This window comes from Mirounga angustirostris, unplaced genomic scaffold, assembly GCF_029215605.1.
Source record: "Mirounga angustirostris isolate CCGP_5_RB_7025 unplaced genomic scaffold, mMirAng1.0.hap1 SCAF_5, whole genome shotgun sequence".
NCBI classification, from domain to species: Eukaryota; Metazoa; Chordata; class Mammalia; order Carnivora; family Phocidae; genus Mirounga; species Mirounga angustirostris.
The window spans coordinates 94,254,756-94,279,618 of NW_026991713.1; the positions used below are offsets into that span (position 1 = coordinate 94,254,756).

Genomic DNA, 24,863 nt, shown 5'->3' on the forward strand with positions numbered 1-24,863 from the left:
CATATGAATATTGGAGTTACCTGTGTAAGTAGCAGAGATCATTTCTTTTCTATCTTTGGATTTATATCACCTAGGAGAACGCTTGAGGAATGTAGCTGTAAAAATATGTCTGTGTTGAATAAACAAATACACGAATGGGGTTAATGAAGCCCACTTGGTGCAAAGTGCAGTTCATTTACACAAACACACTTAAGATTGGAGGCAGAAAATGAAAAAATGAGGTAGGTATTCACTTATTTTGAAATAATAGAAACAGATATTTTATGATTTATATCACTTATTTAAATAGTAGATGTTATTTTTAAATTGTTTTGAGTATTTATGGCATTCAGTGACACATATTATTTCATTTATCCATTCAAACCACTCTATGAGGACTCTTCTTTCCAGTTTATAGATGAGGAAACTAAGTGGCAGTGAGAACAAGTTACTTAATGTGGGGTTGGAACTAGAATGTGGATCTCTACAGTCTGATGCAGAGAGATTTGGGAAGATCACAAAGGAGCAGGAGTAAACTGAAGATAATGGATATGTTCATTATTTTAATTGTGGTGATGGTGTCAGGTGCATATGCATATCAAATTTATCAATTTGTATTCTTTAAACATGTGTATTTTATTTTATGTCAATTATACCTCAATAGATCTGTTAAAAAATTTTAACAGATAAGAGAATAAACATATTCTTAACATATGGCTTAAACATATGGCTATATCATTTCTCAAAACAAGCAAACACACACACATTTTCCCAAAGACATCTATTCTATACCACCTAAAAGACTTTCATTTCTCTTTATCCTATAAGAAATTTTACCAGTGATTACTAATGTGTGAATAATCATCTTTTCAATCACTTACTGTGCATTTGATTCAACCAAGAGCAATAGCCTCCTAATTACTTATTATTAAGGAAACATTTTGATAGGTAAAATAATCAAAATGAGCATTAAGAACTTCAGGGTCTCCGAGACAAAGAGAGCAAAGTGGTCTTTTGACAACCACAGAAAAATTTCGTCATATGGAGGAGGCCAGACCAAAAGATTCAAGAGGGAGAAATAGGTTATATAAAGAATGATTTTCTATAATTGTCTAGAAAAGGCAGGAATCATAAAAAGAAATGGATAGATTTATTGATAATCAAATGTGAAACTTGTGTACATCATAGCAAAAATGAAAGAAAAATAGCCACAAAACTGCATGAAATGTTAAGGAACTGGTAGATTCCTTTCCTACTCAATACCATTCACCAAATAGTCAAATAACAAACATTATTTGATGGCACGAAGGTAATTGATTCAATGGCCAGAGAATGTAGAAGGGGAATTTATGCTCTAAAGACCCCTTCTCCTGAGAGGTGGAGGGGCATACATGACATGGCTGGGGGGCAAACCAGCGGTGCTTAATGTCAGCCAGATTGCAGGAGGAGGAAATGACTTCCAGGAAGGTAGGCCATTTTTCTTCCTTATTTTGTGGCACAACACCCTTGGGGAGGAGATTTTAGTATGTTAATGTAATACAATGAAGGAATATTATGAACTTTGGCCCACTTTGTTATCTTGGGCCTGTCTGGTTCGATCCAGTTTCTTGTGGTCTGACATCAGGTTTATCTGGGTGGGAACACCTATCGGGGAGATACTAGAAAAACACCCATCTTTTAGAAAAGTTCTCTATGGAGCCTTTTGGGGCTCATCAACAGAAACACAACTTTTTTCTATATTAGTTGATTAATTGTATTTTCCCTTATGCTTAAAATTTTTTAACAGATCTATTGAGGTATAATTGACATAAAATAAAATACACATGTTTAAAGAATACAAATTGATAAATTTGATATACATATGCACCTGACACCATCACCACAATTAAAATAATGAACATATCCATTATCTTCAGTTTACTCCTGCTCCTTTGTGATCTTCCCAAATCTCTCTGCCCCACCTCAGTCACTAGGCTATGTCTTTTGTCACTGTAGTTAGGTTTGAATTTTCTGGAATTTTATGTAAATTGAATTATAAGATAGGCACTCTTTTTCACAGACTTGGTTCATTCACTACAATTACTTTAAAATGCATTGGTTGTATTTTATATGTCAGATGTCATTGTTATTTTATCACTGAATAGTATTCCCTTATCTGAATATACCACAATTTCTTTAACCAATTCACTGGTTGTTGGACATTTGACTTATTTCCAGTTTTGGCTGTTAGAAATAAAGTTGCTATGAACATTTGTATACAAGTCTCTGTATGAACATATGCTTTCATTATTCCTGACTAAAAACCTAAGAGTGGAATGGTTCAGTCATATGAAACGTGTATATAACCTTTTAAAAATAACTTTATTGAGATAGGATTTACATACCATAAAGTTCATCAGCTTAAAATGTATGATTCAATGTTTTCCAGCACACCGACAGGGTTGTGCAACCAAACATAAAACCTTATAGCCATTAGCAGTCACTCACACCCCTCTCCACCTTAGAAAACTGCTAATCTGCTATCTCTACAGATTGGTTTATTCTAGATCTTTTACATAATGTCATATAATATGTACCCTTTGTCACTTAACACAATGTCTTTTTTTTTTAAAGATTTTATTTATTTATTTGAGAGAGAGAATGAGAGACAGCGCGAGAGGGAAGAGGGTCAGAGGGAGAAGCAGACCCCCTGCTGAGCAGGGAGCCCGATGCGGGACTCGATCTCGGGACTCCAGGATCATGACCTGAGCCGAAGGCAGTCGCTTAACCAACTGAGCCACCCAGGCGCCCAATGTTTGTCTTTTTAAGAAATAGCCAGACTGTTCTCCAAGGATGTTGTGCCGTTTTTTGTTCCCCCACCAACATCATATGAGTTCCAACAGCTGCATCACTTGCCAACACTTAGTGTGATCAAACTTTTTGATTTTGTACATTATAATACAGGTGTCCTGGTCTCTAATTTTCATTTTCTTAATGACTAATGATGATAAGCATCTTTTCATGTGCTTATTTACCGTCCATATATCTTTTTTTGTGAAGTATCCATTCAAATATTTTTTAACTGCTTGTTTTATTATCATTGAGTTTTGAATGATATATATATAATAAATATACATATTTATATATAATAGATATAAAATATATTTTTTCTTCAAGTCCTTTATGAGACATGTGATTTGCAAAAATGTTTTTCCTAGTCAGTGGCCTGTCTTTTCATTTCTTTAAGAGCATCTTTCAAAGACCTGTTCTTAATTTTGATGAAGTGCAATTTATATATATATTTTTTTCTTTTATGTATCCTGCATTTGGGGTTGTATCTTAAAAAAATCTTTACTTATCTCAAGCTCAAAAGATTTCTCCTCTGCTTTCTTCTAGAACTATTACAGTTTAAGGCTTTATATTAGATCTATGACCCATTATAAATTAATTTAGAAATAATTAACTTATCCCCAGGTTAATATTTGTATATGATATGAATTATAGATTGAAGTTCATTATTATTGTATATCGATCCTATATCCTACACCCTTGTAAACTCATTTGTTGATTATAGAAAATTTTTTCTGTTTTCTCTAGTATTCTCTACAAATCACCTACAATTGTGCCTTTCCATTCGGAGTAACTTTTATCCCTTTTTCTTGGCCTACTGTAGTTTTTCTGTGTTCTATTTCATTAATTTTTCAATTTTATCTTAACTGTTTCCTTTCTTCCGCTTACATTGGATTTCACTTGCTTTTTTTTTCCAATTTTGTAAGATGAAAACTATAATCCTTCATTTAAGATCTTTCTTCTTTTTTATTTATAGCTGTAAATTTTTTAATAAGTACTGCTTTACTAGCATTTTACAAATTTTTATGTTTGTGTTCATTTACAAATAGTTTCTAATTTTTTTCTGATTTATTATTTGATCCACAGATTATTTATAAATGCATTATTTAGTTTACAAATATTTGGGAATTTCCTAGATATCTTTCCATTGTTGATTTCTAATTTATTTCCATTTTGGTCTAACAGCGTGTTTTATTTAACTTGAATAATTCTACATCTATTAAGGTTTGTCCTGCTTTATGGCCCAGAATATAGTCTATCCTGTTAAGCATTCTGTGTGCACTTGAAAACCATATGTATACTGCAGGTGGAATGTTCCATAAATGTCAATTAATGCAAATCATAGATTAGGGGAAATATTTGTAAACTATCTATTTGATAAAGGACTTTTATTCAGAATGTATAAAGAACACTTACAGTTCAATAATAAGAAAATAAGGAACCTAAGTTAAATATACTCAAAATACAGGAATAGACATTTCACCTAAGAAGTTTTATCAGTAGCTAATGAGCACACGAAAAGATGTGCTTAGGATACCACTTAGGAAGGTGGATATTAAAAACTTAATAGCAGCACTCTTCTTTGTTGTCCTGCAAATTCCAGCAGCCTTTGTTTCTCTGGTCTCTAGGCTCCTTTTCAACTCAGGGAGACTGCCAGGATGGGCTCTGTCTGGAGTCACACTGCCCTGCAGCCTGGAAACATCCTCAAGTCAGTAAGCTAGCACAATCACAGAGCAAACCTCATTTGTTTTCCCATTTCTCAGAGATGACTCACTCTCTGCTGATGTGCAGTGTTCCTGAAAGCCATTTTTACAAAGACTGTTTTTTTAGTTGTTTCAAATGGGACGAGCAGAACCAATAGAAGTTTGTTTCTTTGTTTGTTTGTTTATTATAACAATAGACTCATTCATTTACAGAGGCTAAAAAGTCTTGCAATCTGCTATCTGCAAACTGGAAAACCAGGAAAGCTGGTGGTGTAATTCAGTCTGAGTCCAAAGGCCTGAGAGACAGGAATGCCGATGTCTAAAGGCAGGACAAGATGGATGCCCCAGCTCAAGCAAAGAGCAAATTCACCCTTCCTCTGCCTTTTACTCTATTCAGTCCTTCAACAGATTGGATGTCCACCTGTAGTGATGAGGGGGTGATCTTCTTTACTCAGTCTACTGATTCAAATGCCAACCTTGGTGTGCCTGGGTGGCTCAGTCGATTGAACATCTGCTTTCAGCTCAGGTCATGATCTCAGGGTCCTGGGATAGAGACCCGCATCAGGCTCCCTGCTGAGCAGGTAGTCTGCTTCTCCCTCTCCCTCTGTGATTGCTCTCACTCTCTCTCTCTCAAATAAATAAATAAAATTCAAAAATAAATAAAAGAATGAATGCTAACCTCTCCCAGAAACATCTTTGCAGACTCCCGCAGAAATACACAGTTATGGGGCATCCCTTAGCCCAGTCAAATTGACATACAAAATTAAGTATCTCTGCACCTTAAATTGCCTGGTGACAGCCTGAGAGAAAACTGGTCTAGCAAGTGTGAAAAATTAAAAGCTTTTCATGCACTATAAGCTCAGTATGCCTCAATGTCATAACAAGGTTGCCAAAGAGAAGGAAAGGAAAAAACACAACAAAGCAGCTTTAGTCTGGCTTAATAGAGGTAAATGGTCTGGAATGAGCAAGGTCATGTTTCTACTCTGCTTGCCTTGCATGAATTAGATCACTCCTAGAATAGTGCACTCAGTTCTGGGCATTTCTCTGAACTGGAGCTGGCAACATGGGGCACAAATGAAGGAGAGAGCCCCTGTAGGTCTTCCACTTTCTTGGAGTGATCTGTCATCTCAGCTTCCATCTTAGGCTTCACATTTAGAGAAAAAGTCTTCCATTCATTCAGCACTTACTCTCTGAAAAGCACAGGAATGTGTCCAGAGGTGGATCTTCTTCGAAGCTGGTAAAGCTGAAGCTTCAAACTCCTTTCTGGCCTGGGTCCCTTCAAAGGCATTTTTGGATGAATGTAGGCAGTGTGTCTTCATGGCTGTATGTTTTTGCAAATTTGTAAACCTAAGATATAACTAATCAATGCTGTCTCTTTCTGTTCTGATCTGCTTTCCATCACATCACATCTCCTTCCATGTGTGTAGATGTCATTGGAGGGGTGGCCAACATTTTTTTTTTAATCTTCTGAAAGGAAAGTTGAGGTGGCATTTTCAACCTAGTTAAGTGGCATATTCGAATATATGTAGTTTTCTGTCATATCTAAGTATATTTAGGTATAAAAATATTCTTTCTAGCCTTCCGGGCATAAGTTTGGCTTCCAGGAATATTCTTAACTGCCATGGTACAGACTTACCTTGTATCATAACATAAAGGTGCAAGACCAGAAGTCATATCATGATATGACTGGATCCTATGGAACCCAGAACCAGAAGCAAGTAGGAAAGGGGGGGGCAAAATTTGAAATGTACAAAGTCATAGCCTGGTCTGTGGAAAATTCTTCCAAGTATCACACAAGTAAAATTGTAAATGCAAGACTGATTCCCATCCATGCTTAGACAAAAGGGAATTTCATTCCTGTAGGATAACATAAAAATATACTACACCACTGCAATGAGGACATCAGTGACATGTTGGAAAATGAAGGTCATGAGGTCAAAGAGTTTTTAAGATTCATCCTTGAATAAGAACACTTGAAATATTCCCAAATCTTACAGCTATTTTAGGAAATAACTTGATAAACACATCACCATTAACAAGTTGTGATGTTCAAAAAAAAATGTCAAAACTCTTAATAATATGAAACAAGTGTGCATCAACCATGCTTACTCTCAAAAATAGTGTTCTGAATTCTTTTTTTTTTTTTTTTTTAGATCTGAGGGTTTCCTCTTGCTCCAACTTAAGTGGAAGTGGGATCTGAATTACAATTTAAAAATCAGAAAACGTCAGCACTGTGAACAAATCTAGAAGATCGTAAAAGAAATAACTATCAAAGTAAAGCTCCTAATAAATGCTTTTTGAGGTCACAGAAGTGTGGGAAAGATACCCGTCTATATTTGTGATGAGGAAAATCGGCTGCACAGAGGAGGAAAAACAAAGCTAGGAGGGAATAATCCGCTGCTCTTGAGACTAAAAAAAACGACTTACAGAATGTAAGGATATATAACCTAAGTCTTTAGAGAACTGTTTTAGTTCTGCAGTCAAATGCTCTACCACTGAGCTATACCCCCGAACTGTTTTAGTTCTGAATCAAAAATCAAAATTTGTTACTGGTGGCTTATGTAGAAGAAGTAATAGGATAGGAGCCCAGATCAATTAAAGATGTGGTGAGCCAATGTAAATTTATTGAGATGATCACTGAATTTGGACTAGATGTCAGAATACCCAGAGGTTAAAGTTCCAATTGCTCCTCTCTATTATGGTTTATCTATAATTTGAGACCTGAAAAATTCATTATACTACTGTTTCAACATTGAGATTATGTTCCATGCATTTATTTCATTTTTAAGAATTTTAATCAGATATGAGAGTGTTTGATACCTGTTTATGTCTTAAAATTGTTTTATTCCTTATAAATAAAGCAGTTGAAATAGTGAAATGCCTTTCCTCTTATAAAATTATTAAAAATATTTGCTACGGGGGGGGGTGTGGTGGTGCACCTGGGTCGCTCAGTCGGTTAAGTGTCTGCCTTTGGCTCAGGTCATGATCCCAGGGTCCTGGGATCGAGCCCTGCATCGGGTTCCCTGCTCACTGGGGAGTCTGCTTCTCCTTCTCCCTCTGCCCCTCCCCCTGCTCATGCTCTCAGTCTGTCTCTCTCAAATAAATAAAATCTTTAAAAAAATATTGCTACTTATTTTCCATGATGAATCTTAACTCACATCACACAAATAGAAAGAATGACGGCTTTTAATTACTGGACTATACTAAGGAAATACAAAGGATGAGACAGAAATATGTGCACTTTTTTTTACTTAAAACGTTTGTTCAGATTCTTGATACATTTCGACACATTTCATCAATGTCTTATACTTTGAAGAAAAAAAAAAGGTCTATAAGTCTCAAGTGAGAAATGAGTACTTAAACTATTAATTTACGTTTTTTTCTGAGCAAACAAGTGCAAATATTCTCAGTTGTTTTCTCTATTCATTACTACATATTCTGAATAATTTATGAAAAATAATGACATGGCCATTTTTGAAATAATATGAATTCTGAATGAAAGAGTTGATTTTGGAATATTAGAGAAAGGAAACACTAGTCAGAGAGTCAAGTATAATTTCTGTGAAAAGGAAAGATAGCATCTCCTGTTCACATGTAACCTGTTATTTCTACCTGATCGTCAGAAAAAGCAGAGCTTAGTCACAAGCTATACAGGATTTAGTCACAGCGACTCATCATATATTGTAAAAATTTCCTTTGTTCTTTTTGTGTTGATGAAAGCTTAAGACAATTGAAAATAAATCCTAAACTAATAGAACTAAAACATGTTTTTAGGCTTGTGTCTCATAACTCCTCTGGTAATAATCTGTTAACATAAAAATTTGAGTTGTTGACCCTGAGATGGCAATATAGATTGAAACAATGTAGAAATAATTACAGTGTTGTAAAAAGTATTTTTGTAACTAATGAAATCATAGAATTTGATTGTGGGACGAGATAATGAAATGGACTACATTTGTAACTTTGTAACTGAAATCAACTATAGATATAAGCATTGCTCCAAATTTGTCATTGTAGCTTTTAAAAAGTGCAGATTACTGGTCCCCAACCCAAAAGATTCTAATCCAACAGACTTGGGATAGTACATAGGAAGATAGATTAGATAGATAGATAGAAAGATAGATGATAGATAGATAGATCGGTAGATAGATAATTTTTTTTTGAGAGAGAGACAGAGCGTTTGAGAGTTGGGGGGGCAGTCAGAAGAGAGGGAGAGTGAGAGAATCCCAAACAGGCTCCACACTCAGCAAGGAGCCCAACACCAGGCTCCATCTCACGACCCTGAGATCATGACCTGAGCCAAAATCAAGAGTCTGACGCTTAACCAACTGAGCCACCCAGGCACTCCTGGGATATATATTTCAAACAAAAAACTCTCCAGATTATTGTGACACACATCATAATATGGAGCCATTGATCTAAACTAATAGTTCGTTCTTGAAAAAGAAAAGAAAAAAAATCTGAAGGTGTTAACTGGTCACCCAGATAACTGTGATAAAAAGAAGCTAGTACACAGTGTAACCGAGTCTGCCTCCAGCATTCTTATCATACAATATTGCTCTATTAATTATTGCATATGTTATTAAAAAGTGACCCTTTTACTTCAATAAATGTCCTTTGACTAAAATGAAATTGATAGCTTAAAGAGAAGTAAAATTGAGCATCTTATTATTTTTATTACCCCAAATATCTCAATCTTCACTAGTTAGGTCATATGCCAGGTCATATTTTCCCTCAGTGCCCAAATCACAATTATTCCAAGCTCTAACTCTTTTCTACAGAGAAAATCAGCATTTACAATGTTCCCCTTGCCAAATCTGATTCCAGGGAGATTCTTACCTTTTTTACAAATATGCATTAAATGTTTATGACTTCAGCCAGGATGGCTCTAGAAGGTAAAATTGAATTACAAAGAAGTTGAGTAACTTGCCCAGAGTCACAGAGGAAAGGCTTCCCACACGCAGCCTGGCTCCTACACTCACCTAATCCCAAACCACTACCATCTGGGGCCTAGATGGTGGAGCTCTTGGCAAAGCTACTCACCTTCTGCACAAAGTGAGAGGAGCCCTCCCAGTCCCAAGAGGTTGAGGTTCCACAGTCCCTCACCTCCGGGTTGGTTTTGAGGTGCTGCTGCATTTCCCTCAGGGAAGCCCCATGGAGCCCATGGTTTGAAGCTATCTTGTCAGATATGACTGGAGAGAATTTAACCGCAAGATTAATCCCTGTGAACTCTGAGGAGCTGAGAGAACCACTGCTAGCCATGTGGTATCTTTTACACACAGGAGAAAAAGCACCCTGGGGTGGGGATGGAGGGGGTAGGGGTACTTTTCATGAAAGTATCTCCTCTGAATTGAAGAATTACAAAAGGTGCCCCCTTCTGGCCTGAGGTAACACCCCCACCCCCCCAACCCCCACCCCCACAACCCACCCAGATGCAGGACTTCTGGGTTTTCTTATAATTTATCATTCCTCTCGCTGTTTTCTCCTATTATAGATGTAGGCTTATTTTTCTTAATCCAAAATTGTTTGCTTTAAAATTACCTTCGCCACATAAACATTCTAGATAAAGTATTTTGCCTGAGAGATAATGAGATTCTTTACAACTGCCAACAACATATCGACTGTGTCGCTGGAAAAATTAAATATTGTTGTGCATACAGGAATACCAACAAGTCCATCATGCTTACTGCCAGGACTAGCGGGAGATTTGATATAATTCCTGGTGAAAGAAAAAAGAAAGAGAGAGGAAGAAAGGAAGATGGAAGGAAGGAAGGAAGGAAGGAGGGAGGGAGGGAGGGAAGGAAGGAAGGAAGGAAGGAAGGAAGGAAGGAAGGAAGGAAGGAAGGAAGGAAGGAAGGAAGGAAGGAAGGAAGGAAGAAAAATCTATGTTCTATCTTGTTTTCTTTCTGTTCCATGATGAAACTAGTTGGTTCTGTAGAATCGTCAGCACCAGCGGAAGAAACACCTTCGGTCTCAGCTAGAGGAAGTGGTGAAGGTGCACTACTTACTTTTCCCTCTGCAAGGGCTGCAGGGAACAGGGAGCAGGGGGCGGGGGCGGGGGCGGGGGTGGGGGCGGGCGGGCTGCGCGAGGACACCGTGTGCTCGCGTGTCCCCGCCGTGCGGCGCGCGCCGCTGGCCCGACCTCCCGCGCGTTCCGCGCGCTTGCGGTGGCGCTCTGCAGCCGGGACTGGAGGAGGGGAGGAAGTGACAGGGTCCCCGGAGCTCTCGGCGGAGGGGGGCGGGGGCTGCGAGGCCTCTGCTCGCCCTCAGCTTTTTTCCCTGCCCCGAGCTCCGGCCCCGGTGCCACGCCCTCCCGACCGCCCCCCAGAAGTAGCGAGGGGCTGGCCTGGCGAGACCACCGAGAAGGCTAGAGGCCAGGGAGGGAGATGCCGGCTCTGGAAGCCACCGGTGACCTGGTCAGGGCCAGTTTGGGTGAAGAGGTAAGAAAAAAGCAAACAGACTTCCCCGAATGGGTTCAAGAGAGAACGGAAGAGAAGTGAAGAGGGGACTGTAGACATTCTTTTGAAGAGCTATGCACCAGCACAGCTGGGAATTGTAATCAGTACAATGCAATCGTGATTAAAGCCATTTAACCCCAAAGGATCCTTCGCTTTTCTAGACCCTGGTTTATGTTAACTTATTTAGGAGTTAAATCAGTTAGCTTAAAACCATTGTTTTATTCCTGGTCGCAGATGAAGGAGGCAGGACTGGAGCATCGAGGTTTCCACGTGGATTCTAGGAACCAGAAAGGAGAGCCCTGAAGGAATAGCGCTGAACGGCAGTAGAAAACCACAGAATGTTCTTCATCACGAGCTTTCCCAAGGCACACCATGCTGACAATCTTCTCATTATCTTATTTACATTTTGCCACCGCAGGCCTCTAAATCTCTACTCTGTTCATCAGAGAGAAAACCTTACCGAGAAACATGCTAATGGTTCTCATAGAAAAATGACTCCTGGCTGGAGAGCAGAATAATCTGCTCTGCTGATTATTAAACAGAATACTGCTGTGGTCATGACCCAGGATCCAAACAAACAGGTGAGGACTTGAATAGTGCCTGGGACTGTCCATAGTTTTTAGTTAGCTAATTAGAAAAGGAATTTTTCTCTGCAATTATATTTTTATGTTATTCCTTTGTGTGACATAACAAAACACAAGTAATAACCCGTTGTCAGAAGGGTGTTTTGAGTCATTCATTGAGCAACTACTGGTTGCTCCATCTTTTGTTCCTGGGAAACATGACAGGTCCCTCTACACACAGTGCTTACACTGGAGGGTAAGCATGAGTCCACTTTGAGGAGGTAAAGCCTGAGATGAAATTGAAGTATTAACCAGAAAGCATAATTGGAGATGGGTTGAAGGTGTGCAGGGAATGGAGGAGGGTTTTCTGAGTAGTGGAAGCTATGTTTCGGTCACCTCCCTCATTGCTAGGCCAGATCTAAGTAGCTATTGTTGTATAACAATGAAAGAAAATCTGAGAAAGTGAGTATGGAAGTGGTTTTTCAGGGAGAAAAAAGTCAAGTAGCTTCCAAATAATCTCCTTTTCCAAATAACCTGACCCCGCATATTCCTCTTTTCCTGCCCCATAGCTCCTTCTTTGTTCCTTTACATTTCCAGAAAATCCGATATATGCCAAAGGCTTTGTATCTCCATGGGTCTATTAGATAGGGTTGTAATAAAATATTATCTCGTAGGCATCATGAGGTGAATTAGCAGAGATAGTAAAGGATTTTCTCTTTCAGAAACTGTCAGAAAATAGCTCAAATATATTTTGGAAATGCTGATAATTTAATTTTGCTTTTTTTTTTTTTTTTCAAGTTTAGGAGATTTTTCATTGTTGTTTCCCAAATGAACTATGACCTGCTCTTCACACCGGGGCTTCTACCTGTATGTCCTCAGTTCCATGACAAAGCATTAATCAGAACTTGGCTCTTAGCTGTACCTGCAGGCAATTTTTACTGTCACCACATGTTGGTCAGGGCTCATCACCATAACAAATCCTTCATTCCAAAGCATTAGCAGAACACATGTGTTACTGAAGATTTATAGGGAGCTTCATTAAAGGAGAGGTTCACAGTGCATAGGATACACCATTTAAAAAAAATACATCAAGTCATGGTTCAGGGAGAGTCCCAAGATGCCCTCTTGGTAAAGGTTTCTTGTTTAAAAAAAAAAAAAAATTTGTGTGAATGGTGACAGCTTGACACCCATTTCACACTAGGACAAGACGGAACAATGCTAAACCAACACACACGGCATGCCACCGGGATGAGTGTCATGGTCACCATGGGTGGGGGTGCCCAGAAGTACGAGAGGGCCATCCTGCTAAGTGGGGCAACGTCTAGACAGTTTATCCTTCACCCATTTCTCTGCACAGCACCCTGAGCTAAACCAATTTTAAATGTTTTGTTTTCAGTAAACCAGCTATGACAATTTATACTAAAAAATTGAACTAGAACCCATTTGAATAAGTTTTAAATTTGTTTTTTTCATTTTTTGTTTTTAATACAAATGCCTGACTGTGCTCCACTGTCAAGCTGCATGCATGAAAAACTGGCCAGCCCAAACAGTGTATTAATCATGAGCAAATGGAACTGCAAGGAGTCCATTAGGTGCTTCCTTATCATTAAGGTAGTACAAGTATTTATATCGTAAAACTGACGTGTAGCTTGATCTTTAGGGGACAGGACCACCAACCACTACATGCAGATTTTGTGTGTGTGGACAGAAGGTACTTTTGACATTCAGTTTTGCTATATAGAAACAGAATGAGTAAATGAACTTTTTTTTTTTTTTTTTTTTTTTGCAAGAGGTAAGTAGAAGGAAGATTCAATTTGATTCTTCTACAAGGGGGGAAAGGAGTTGAAAGTAGGCCTTCATTTTATAGTCATCATCTGTACGAATTCTTCATAGTTGACTTGCCCAACTCCATCAATATCTGCTTCTCTGATCATTTCATCTACTTCTTCATCTGTTAGTTTTTCTCCTAAGTTGGTCATGACATGACGTAGCTCCGCCGCACTGACGTCACCGTTGCCATCCTTGTCAAAGACTCAGAATGCCTCGCGAATTTCTTCTTCACGGTCTGTATCTTTCATTTTTCTAGCCATCACAGTCAAAAATTCTGGGAAGTCAATGGTGCCATTTCCGTCAGCATCCACCTTGTTGATCATATCCTGCCATTCGGCTTCTGTTGGGTTCTGACCCAGTGACCTCATGACAGTTCCAAGTTCCTTTGTTGTGATGGTTCCATCGCCATCTTTGTCAAATGGGGAGAAAGCTTCCTTGAACTCAGCAATCTGTTCTTCGGTCAACTGATCAGCGCTGGTGCGAGCGAAGGGAAGAAGAGCAGAGGGAGCGAGGGTGGCTGCGCCAGCGCAGGGGCTGTGAGTGAGGGCGGGGGCGCCTCCGGGGCTGCTGCTAAGGCGTGATGTGCACTCAGCGCTGTGCCGCGGCCGCCGCCCCACTGCGAGTAACGTGACGGCGCCGCGCCCGCGAGGCTCCCAGCACCACTGACCTCTGTGTCATTTCTTATTTCTTGAAAGCTGAGCAGACCGCTAATTTCCTTTATCTCACCCCTGCCCTGTACCTGTTACTCTGGGAGAATCACAACCCATTTAGGGCATATGGCTCCTGAAGTTATCCTACCCAGCAGCACGCTTTGAGGTCACACTCTCAGTGTAACCACTAAGAACCTTCTCCCTTATCTTTCTTCAATCATGTGTTTATTGTCTGCCCACTCTATCCCATTCTTCTCAACTTACGTCTTAAAGAGGGCCTATGGAACAAAATTAAAGTTGTGCTAATGATCCACTTTGAACGTGGATTTTAAAACCATACCATGATAATGAAGACTCCAAGAAGAATATATACATGGGGCTGTACACCTCCAAAAAAGGGACTCAAAGTGACAAGATTTTTGTGTTAAATACATCTGCTTTTTATTGCCTGTTTTTTCCTTCCAGTTGGCATCCCTTGCTGCTCAGTCTCATGTTCCTCTCTAGGCATATTTTCATCCCTCGCTTCTCATCTACTATTTATAATTTGTGAACTGATCAGATAATCAAACCCATTAGAATTGTGCATAATATAACTACCTAACTGATTTTGAGTCAGGATCTTAATGGGACACTCTTCTGAATAGTACATATTAGCCTTATTTTGAGCACATTGTTTCAGCAGACCTTTATAAATTAATAAACTGTTTACATCTCTATTTATTACCTTATGTATTTTATTTTAAACTCAATTACGGGACTTTTTCCTCAGATAAAATTTAATTAGCCAAATGTTTTAATTCTTGAGTAGTATATAGTCTCTAGTGACTAAATGCAGATTTCCTAATGTATAAAAGCAGAGTCAAAGACGTCCTGGGAAAGATTCAGTTAATAAGGTTCTATCTTTTCCCTATTACAAATAAGGCTGCAAGGTACATCACTGCACAGGTGGGTATTCTAAGAACTTCTGCCCAACAGAAAAGTACAAGTAGGATTGCAAGTATATACACATTCTTCAATTTTATTACATATTGATAAATTTTTCTTAAAAGTAATTGTAATAACATATTTTATTAGGTAATAATGCGAATTATGGAAAATTATTGGTCATTGATTCCTCAAATATTGCCTCTTTTTTTTATTTTGTTTCTTCCTAGACTTCTTATTAGACATGTTCTGGAATATTCTCATTCTATCTTCCGAGTTTTTAAATGTCTTACATATTTTTAATATTTTTATTATCCCCAGCTCTAAGTTCCATTACATTAATTATCCCTTCAGTTTAACTTAATCAGTTGTCCAATTCATTAAAAAAATTACTATTTTTTTATTTCTAAAAGTTCTATGTAGTTATGTAAAAAAAATGTTCTTGTTCTTGAGTCTTGTTCTTTCCTTATAATTTCCTTCACTTCCTACTATACTGTTTCATGTCATTACTTACATGGTTTTGTGTTCTTCTCTTTCTAATCTTTCTGTTTGTTACTTCTGTTGACTCTCCCAGGTAGTGTTTTTGGTTTTCTACTCTGAACTAAACTTTGGTGTGGATTTTCCCACATCATGGAAGTGTCACACCAGAATAGTTTTTTTATTTAATTGAGGTAAAATTGGCGTAATGTAAAATTAACTCTTTTAAAGTGAATAACTCGGTGGCATTGAGTACACTCACAATATTGTGCAACCACCACCTCTATCTAGTTTCGAGACATTTTGATTATCCAAGACAAACTCCCATACCCATTCAACAGTTGTTCCCCATTCCTCATCACCACACATAGCCCCTGTCAACAACCAATCTGCATCTGTTTCTATATTTTCACCTATTCTGGATATTTCATATACATGGAATCACACACTGGGTGATCTTTTTTGTGTGGTTTCTTTTACTTAGCATCATATTTTCAAAGATTATCCACATTGTAGCATGTGTCAATACTTCATTTTTTTAAAAAAAGATTGTATTTATTTATTTACTTATTTATTTATTTGAGAGAGAGAATGAACAGGGGGAGGGGCAGAGGGAGAGATAATCTGAAGCAGACTCCACACTGAGCATAGAACCCAATGTGAGGCTCGATCTCGCAAGGCTCCATATCACGAAGCTGAGATCATGAACTGAGTTGAAACCAAGAGTCAGATGCTTAACCGACTGAATCACTCAGGTGCCCCAATACTTCATTTTTTTATGTCTAAATAATATTCCAACTTCAGAAATAATTTTGCATTTGTCTCTGTTTTTTACCACAGGGTTGTTGATGGTTTAGTATCATTTTTGGTGTGTGTCAGTTTCATGCCCCAGAGTAGCAAGAGCAAAAAGAGAACAAAACAGAAATATCAGAATCAAGAAGAGAAGCTCTGGCCATTGCTTCCTTTCTGCTGTAGACTCGAGTGGCTGGTGTCAAGATGGGCAAGTTCATGAAACCTGGAAAGATGGTGCTGGTCCTGACCGGATGCTAGTCCGGATGCAAAGTGGTCACTGTGAAGAACATTGATGATGACACCTCAGACCATTCCTCCAGCCATGCTCTGGTGGCTGGAATTGGCCACTATTCCTGCAAAGTGACAGCTGCCATGGGCAAGGAGAAAGTCACCAAGAGGTCAAAGACTGAGTCTTTTGTGAAAATTTATAACTACAGTCACCTCATGCCCACAAGGTACTCTGTGGATATCCCCTTAGACAAAACTGTCATCAACAGGATATCTTCAGAGACCCTGCTCTTAAATGCAAGGCCCAACAAGAGGCCAAGATCAAGTTCAAGGAGAGATACAAGACTGGCAAGGACAAATGGTTTTTCCAGAAGCTGCAGTTATAGATCTGTTTTGTTTCAGTCATTAAAAATAAATAAAATAAATAAATTAATTAATTAATAATAAATAAATAAAGACAGAGAGAAGAAGCCCCATCCTGCTGCAGTGCCCCTTCAAGAGGAAAAAGCTTAGAGTCTAGTCCATTAAAGCAGAGGAGGTAATGAAAGCATGAACTGTAAATAGGACACTAACCTGATACCTGGCACAGACTGAGAGTGACTACCCTCTGTTAGGGAGAAACTTCTATGAGAAGAAAATATTTTAATTATGAGCTAAAATATCAGGGATATCTAGTCTTCCATACTGCCTGAACTTAGTGATCATACAGACAGCCTCAATGTGCCACTTTATATAATATTGAAAATCCAGAATTAGTTTGAATGTGATTTTAGCTGTTTTATAATCTGGTTTTATAATCTGTATACAAAAGCTAAAAATGCAGCATTTCAAGTTCATCAGGGATTGCTCAAGATTTTTGCTAGTTTCTCATTCCCTTTCTATACCATTAGAGTCAACCATAAAATATAAAATTGTACATGTTTTGAAACTGGTGAAACCATAGAAGTCATATCTTTTCTTGGCCATTCATATTCCAGAGGATGTAGCTGATGATTCTGAATTTAGGCTACATACTATTCTATTCAATTTCTACATGTAAACCCCTACTGTAAACAGAAGTTACTATTTCACCATGATTCAGTTTGTACCTAACAAAGGTATTTATAGCAGAAAACAAAACTAACCATTGTATGCACTTTTTCTTTTTCTTCTTCTTTTTTTTTTTTTTTTTCCTTTTTTCTTTTATCTCAAATAGGCTCCTGAGGATCACAGCAAATATATTGCCTGTGCTTGTCATATGGGAGCCTCGACACTGGTCAAAAAACCCCATGGTTCAGGCCCAGTGATGGTAATACATGCATCTTGTAAGCTCTTCAGATGGTTCTGTTCTCATTTCTCTGCTCTGCCCTTTTAACATTCTTAGTAGATCAATATTTGAGTTTCTTCATGAATCATATGTCTCTTAATTTTTCATATTCATCAACTCTTCATCTCTTCATTCTGATTTTTCAGTGATATCTTCAACCCAATCTGCTCCTTCACTGTTTTGTCCTTTCGTAGATGTAGCTTTTCTATTGAGTATTTTCAACAATAAATTTTGTTTTCAAGATTATGATCAGATTTTGGGGCCCCTGGGTGGCTCAGTGGTTAAGCGTCTGCCTTCAGCTCAGGTCATGATCTCAGGGTCCTAGGATCGAGCGCCGCATTGGGCTCCCTGCTCCGAGGGAGGCCTGCTTCTCCCTCTCCCACTCCCCCTACTTGTGTTCCCTCTCTCGCTGTGTCTCTCTCTATCAGAAAAAAAAAAAAAAGATTATGATCAGATTTCTTAGACTGTTTTGCCTATTTTATGCCCTACTCCTTCATCTCCTCAGGAATAATAAATATAATCATTTTAAACGATTATAAAAATATAATCATTTTAAAAGGGGGGAGGTTGAGATTATTTTCCATTTGTTTTTACAAATTCTTCTATTTGCACTATTTCTAAGATACAAATAATTTTGTTCATCTTCCTCATACATTTGGTAAATTTCGCATATGAACTCCTTTCTTGGGATGAGATGACTTTCTGATGAAGCAATTTCAGGATGGCTGACCCCTCTCCATTGCAGCAGGCTCAACTACAAGCCAGCACTCTTGCTAATGCCTCCTTTAAGCTTCTGGCACCTTCCGTGTAGTATGGTTCCTTTGAAAGTCTCTACCATTTGACTAAGAATGTGAAAGGTAGACTAGTGTAAATCTTTATTTGACTCCTTCAAATACTAATCCACCATCACATCTTAAGATTATTGGTGAAAATAGTTGTTTTCTGTAACCTGAGGGATACTGGAGAGAAATGGAGGAAGGCATTCCCCATTCACATCTGTTGAACAGAGTATACACAGAAGGGGAAAATGGAAACTAAATCTTTGGTCCATAAGCTGTATAACTGACCACCGTATCACAAATAATCCATAATTTCTTCAGCAGGGGGCTAAGGTCTAAAGCCCAAAATGATTGTGCTTCTCTTTTCTCTCATTAGTTTTCTACAAACAAGTAAAATGGAGCTAAAATAAAGCTTTGTTAAAACAATATAATGTTGAGTCACTTGTAAGAAATATCAGATCCTAGGACAAAATGAATGTGTGGAGGCGTTCTATCACAATGGGCATATAGGAAAATTAGAGTGCCTTGGTCAGGTTCAATATAAGATGATCTTACTGAATTTTTTTTTAAAGTTAACTTTTTTTTTTTAAAGATTTTATTTATTTATCCGACAAAGAGAGAGAACACAAGCGGGGGGAGCAGCAGGCAGAGGGAGAAGGAGTAACAGGCTCACCGAGCAGGGAGCCCGATGTGGGGCTCGATCCCAGGACCCTGGGATCATGAACTGAGCCAAAGGCAGACGCTTAACGACTGAGCCACCCAGGAGCCCCCTGAATTTTTTTTAAGTAAACCCTTACCTGGGAATAGATGTTGATGCAAAAAAAAACAAAAAACAACACAAAGAGACTGCTGAGAAAATTCAAGTGCCTGAGTAGATATTTCTAAACCATAACTTTGGTATTTTAATGTTCAACACAGAATTAGAAGCCCCATCTATCTGCTAAAATGTGGAATTTTTTTAACAGAAAATATATGATTATTGGGCACCTGGGTGGCTCAGTTGGTTGGGTGACTGCCTTCGGCTCAGGTCATGATCCTGGAGTCCCAGGATCAAGTCCCACATCGGGCTCCTTGCTCAGCGGGGAGTCTGCTTCTCCTTCTGACCCTCCCTATGCTCTCTCATGCTCTCTCTATCTCATTCTCTCTCTCAAATAAATAAATAAAATCTTTAAAAAAAAAGAAAATATATGATTATTAACAAGAGCTAACTCATTAAACACATTTTAATCTCACTAAACAGATTTATTTTGGTACTACCAAATTTTACCTTTATCACAACCAAGAAATCAGATCACCATGGATTTTGATTTTTTTAAAATTTTTGTTTGTTTATTTTACTTTACAATATAATTAACATACAGTGTTATATTGGTTTCAGGTGTACAATATAATGATTCAACAATTCTATGCATTACTCGGTGCTCATCATCAAAAGTGTGCTCTTAATCCCCATCACCTATTTCACTCATCCTCCCACCCACCCCCCGTCTGGCAACCACCAGTTTATTCTCTAGAGTTAAGATTCTGTTTTTTCAATTGTCTCTTTTTTTTCTTTGTTTGTTTTGTTTCTTAAATTCTGCACATGAGTGGATCATACGGTATTTGTCTTTCTCTGTCTTATTTCACTTGGTTATTATTATATCCTCTAGACCCATCCATGTTGTTGCAAATGCCAAGATTTCATTCTTTATGTAGCCAAGTAATATTCCTTTGTATATATATAGCACATCTTCTTTATCCATTCATCTACTGATGGACATTTGGGTTGCTTCCATATCTTGGCTATTGTAAATAACGTGCAATAAACATCAGGGTGTGTATCTTTTCTAATTAGTGTTTTTTGTTTTCTTTGGTAAAATACCCAGTAGTAGAATTACTGGACCATATGATAATGCTATTTTTAATATTTGAGGAACCTCCATACTGTTTCTTGCCATAGCTGCACCAGTTCATATTCCCACCAACAGGGCACAGGGGATCCCTTTTCTCACAACTTCTTGTATTTTTTATTATAGCCATTCTGACAGGTGTGAGGTGATACCTCATTGTAGTTTTGATTTGCTTTTCCCTGATGATGAGTGATATTAAGCATCTTTTCATGTGTTTATTGACCATCTGTATGTCTTCTTTGGAAAAATGTCTATTCATGTCTTCTGCCCATTTTTAATTGGATTATTTGTTTTTTTGGTGTTGAGTTGTATAAGTTCTTTATATGTTTTGAATATTAACACCTTATTGGATATATCATTTGCAAGTATCTTCTCCCATTCAGTGGGTTGTCTTTTTGTTTTGTTAATGGTTTTTTTCTCTGTGCAAAAGCTTTTTATTTTGGTGTACAGAGTCAATCATTCAATTTTCCTTTTGTTTTCCTTGCCAAAGGAGAAACATTTAGAAAAGCATTTCTACAGCTGATGTCAAGATTAGTGCCTGTATTTTCCTCTAGGAATTTTATGGTTTCAAATCTCACATTTAGGTGCTTAATCCATCTTGAGTTTATTTTTGTGTACTGGGTAAGAAAGTGGTCTAGTTCCATTTTTTTGCATGTAGCTGTCCAGTTTTACAAACATCATTTGTTGAAAAGATTTCTTCCCATTGTATATACTTGCCTCCTTTGTCATAGATTAATTGACCATGTAATTGTGGGTTTATTTCTGGCTCTCTAATCTGTTCTATTGGTCTGTCTGTTTTTGTGCCGACACCATACTGTTTTGATTACTACAGCTTTGTATTGTATCTTGAAATCTGGGATTGTGATACCTCTAGGTTTGTTCTTCCTTTTGGGGTCTTTTGTGGTTCCATACAAATTTTAGGATTATTTGTTCTAGTTCTGTAAAAAATGCTATTGGAATTTGGATAGGGATTGCATTTAATCTGTAGACTGCTCTGGGTAATATGGATCTTTTTAGCAGTATTTGTCCTCCCAACCCATGAGCATGGAATATCTTTCCATTTGTTTGTCATCTTCAATTTCTTTTATCAGTGTTTAGTAATTTTCAGAGCATAGGTCTTTCGCCTCTTTGGTTAAGTTTATTCCTAGGTATTTTGTTATTTTTGGTGTAATTGTAAATGAGATTGTTATCTTAAATTCTCTTTCTGCTACATCATTGTTAGTGTACAGAAATGCTACAGATTTCTCTCTATTGATTTTTTATCCTGTGACTTTACTGAATTTTTACCAGTTCTAGTAGTTTTTTGGCAAAGTCTTTAGGGTTCTCTGTATATAGTGTTATATCACCTACAAATAGTAAAAGTTTTACTTTTCCCCCCATAAATTTGGATGCCTGTTATTTCTTTTTCTTGCCTGATTGCTGTTGCTGGGACTTTCAGTACTGTACTGAATAAAAATGGTGAGAGTGGACATCCTTGTCTTGGTCCTGATCTTAGAAGAAAAGTTTTCCAACATTGAGTATGATGTTTGTTGTGGTTTTTCACATATGACCTTTATTATGTTGAGGTAGATTCCCTCTAAATCTAGTTTGTTGAGAGTTTTTAACATGAATGGATATGTACTTTGTCAAGTAATTTATCTGCATCTAGAAATGATCATATGGTTTTTACTCTTTCTCTTGTTGAGGTGATGTATCACACTCACTGATTTGTGAATATTGAACCATCCTTGGATCCCAGGAATAAATCCCACTTGATCATGGTGAATGATTTTTTTTTTAATGTATTGTTGATTTGGTTTGCTAATATTTTGTTAAGGATTTTTGCATCTATATTCATCAGAGATATTGGCCTGTAGTTCTCTTTCTTTTGTAGTATTTTAATCTGTAATCAGGGTAATGCTGGCCTCACAGAATGAACTTGGAAGCTTTCCTTCCTCTTCTATTTTTGGAATGGTTTGAGAAGTATAGGTATTAACTTTTCTTTAAATGTTTGATAGAAGTCACCTAGAAGTCACCTAGAAGTCTGGTCCTGGACTTTTGTTGAGTTTTTAGATTACTGACTCAATTACTTTGCAGGTAATCTGTTCAAATTTTCCATTTCTTTTTTATTCAGTTTTGGGAGGCTATATGTGTCTAGGAATTTATGCATTTCTTCTAGGTTATCAAATTTGTTGGCAAATAACTTTTCATAATATTCTCATAATTTTTTGTATTTTTGTGATGCTGGTTGTTATTTCTCCTCTTTCATTTATGATTTTATATGTTTTAGTTCTTTCTTTCTTTCTTTTTCTTTTCTCTTCCGCCTCCTCCTCCCCCTCCTCCCCCTCCTCCATCTCCTCTCCTCCCTCCTCCTCCTTCTTTTTCTTCTTCTTCTTCTTCTTCTTCTTCTTCTTCTTCTTCTTCTTCTTCTTCTTCTTCTTCTCCTCCTCCTCCTCCTCCTCCTCCTCCTCCTCCTCCTCCTCCTCCTCCTCCTCTTCCTCCTCCTCTTCCTCCCCCTCTTCCTCCTTCAGATAAGTCTGGTTAAAAGTTTATGAATTTTTTTTATCTTTTCAAAGAACAAGCTCCTGGTTTCATTGATTTGTCCTATTGGTTTTTTAGTCTCTATTTCATTTATTTCTGTTTATTATTTCCTTCTTTCTACTAGATTTGGGCTTTGTTAGTTCTTTTTCTACCTCCTTTAGGTATAAGGTTAGGTTGTTTGAGATTCTTCTTGCTTCTTGAGGTAGGCCTGAATTGCTATAATTTTCCCTCTTAGAACAGCTTTTGCTGCATCACAAAGTTTTGGATTGTTGCTTTCATTTTCATTTGTCTCCACAGAATCTCTCCTTTCCTCTTTAATTTCATGGTTGACCCATTCATTGATTAGCATCATGTTATTTAACCTCCATGTATTTGTGTTCTTTCCAGACTTTTTTCTAATGGTTGATTTCTTGTTTCATAGCATTATGGTCAGAAAAAATGCATGATGATTTCAATCTTTTTTAATTTGTTGAGACTTGTCCTGTGACCTAATATGTGATCTATTCTGGAGAATGTTCCATGTGTACTTGATAAGAATGTGTATTCTGCTGTTTGGGGATGGAATGTTACTAATATATATGTTAGATCCATCTAGTCCAATGTGTCATTCAAAGCCAATATTCTCTGAGTGACTTTTTTTTTTAAGATTTTATTTATTTATTTATTTGTCAGAGAGAGAGAGAGAGCACAATCGGGGGGAGTGGCAGGCAGAGGGAGAAGCAGGCTCCCCACTGAGCAAGGAGCCCAATACGGGACTCAATCCCATGACCCTGGAATCATGACCTGAGCCAAAGGCAGGTGCTTAACTGACTGAGCTATGCAGGCATCCCTCTGGGTGATTTTCTGTGTGGATGATCTATCCATTCACGTAGGTGGGATGTTAAATTTCCCTGTTATTATTATATTACTATTGATTTCTTCCTTTATGTTTCTTAATAGGTGCTTTATGTATTTGAGTGCTTCCTTGTTGGGGGCATAAATATTTACAGTTATTATATTTTCTTGTTGGATTGTACTTTTTATGATTATATATTGCCATTCTTTGTTTCTTGGTAAAGTCTTTGTTTTAAAGTCTATTTTGTCCAATATAAGTACTGTTACCCCAGCTTTCTTTTTGCTTTCATTTGCATGATAAATGTTTTTCCATCCCTTCACTTTCAATCTGCATGTGTCTTTAGGTCTGAAATGAGTCTCTTGTAGGAAACATATAGATGAATCTTGTTTTTATTTTAAGATTTTATTTATTTATTTGACAGAGAGAGAGAGACAGTGAGAGAGGGAACACAAGCAGAAGGTGTGGGAAAGGGAGAAGCAGGCTTGCCACTTAGCAGGGAGCCCAATGCGGGGCTCGATCCCAGGACCCTGGGATCATGACCTGAGCTGAAGGCAGACACTTAACAACTGAGCCACCCAGGCGCCCCTTGTTTTTTTTATCCATTTTGTCACCCTATGTCTTTTGATTGGAATGTTTAGTCCACTTACATTCAAAGTAATTTTTGATGGGTATGTACTTATTGCCATTTTGTTACATGTTTTAGGATTGTTTTGTGGTTCTCTGTTCTTTTCTTCTTTTGCTCTCTTTTCTTGAGGTTTGATGGCCTTCTTTAGGGATATGCTTGGATTCCTTTCTCTTTATTTTTGCATATCTAATGCAGGTTTTTTTAATTTGTGGTTACCATTAGGTTTGTATATAACATCTTCTGCATACACTGGTCTATTTTAATTTGGAGGTCGCTTGTTTGAACCCATTCTAAAATCATTAAATTTTTACTCCACTTCTCCCCACATTTTAGATACATGGTGTCATAATTTACATCCTTTTATTTTGTGAATCCCTTGGCTAATTGTTACAGATATATTTAATTTTACTGCTTTTGTGCTTTAACTTCCATACTGGTTTTATAAATGATTAATCTACTACTTGTATTATGTTTGT

At 37.6% G+C, this 24,863-nt stretch overlaps 1 protein-coding gene and 2 pseudogenes across 1 annotated transcript in view; 1 reads left to right on the forward strand and 2 right to left on the reverse strand.

Moving 5' to 3' along the window:
* LOC123843982 (killer cell lectin-like receptor subfamily F member 1) overlaps positions 1–10,737 on the reverse strand; it is a 55,994-nt gene extending 45,257 nt beyond the window's left edge. The window contains exons 1-2 of the mRNA XM_064591594.1: positions 5,699–10,737; positions 1–109 (exon numbers count right to left, since the gene is read on the reverse strand). The gene's annotated coding sequence lies outside the window, so the exon portion shown is untranslated. The remainder of the gene's footprint in view (positions 110–5,698) is intronic.
* A 1,562-nt stretch (positions 10,738–12,299) lies between these two features.
* Positions 12,300–16,260, reverse strand: LOC135364463 (calmodulin-1-like; annotated as a pseudogene).
* A 149-nt stretch (positions 16,261–16,409) lies between these two features.
* Positions 16,410–16,819, forward strand: LOC123843981 (large ribosomal subunit protein eL27-like; annotated as a pseudogene).
* Positions 16,820–24,863: the final 8,044 nt, after the last annotated feature.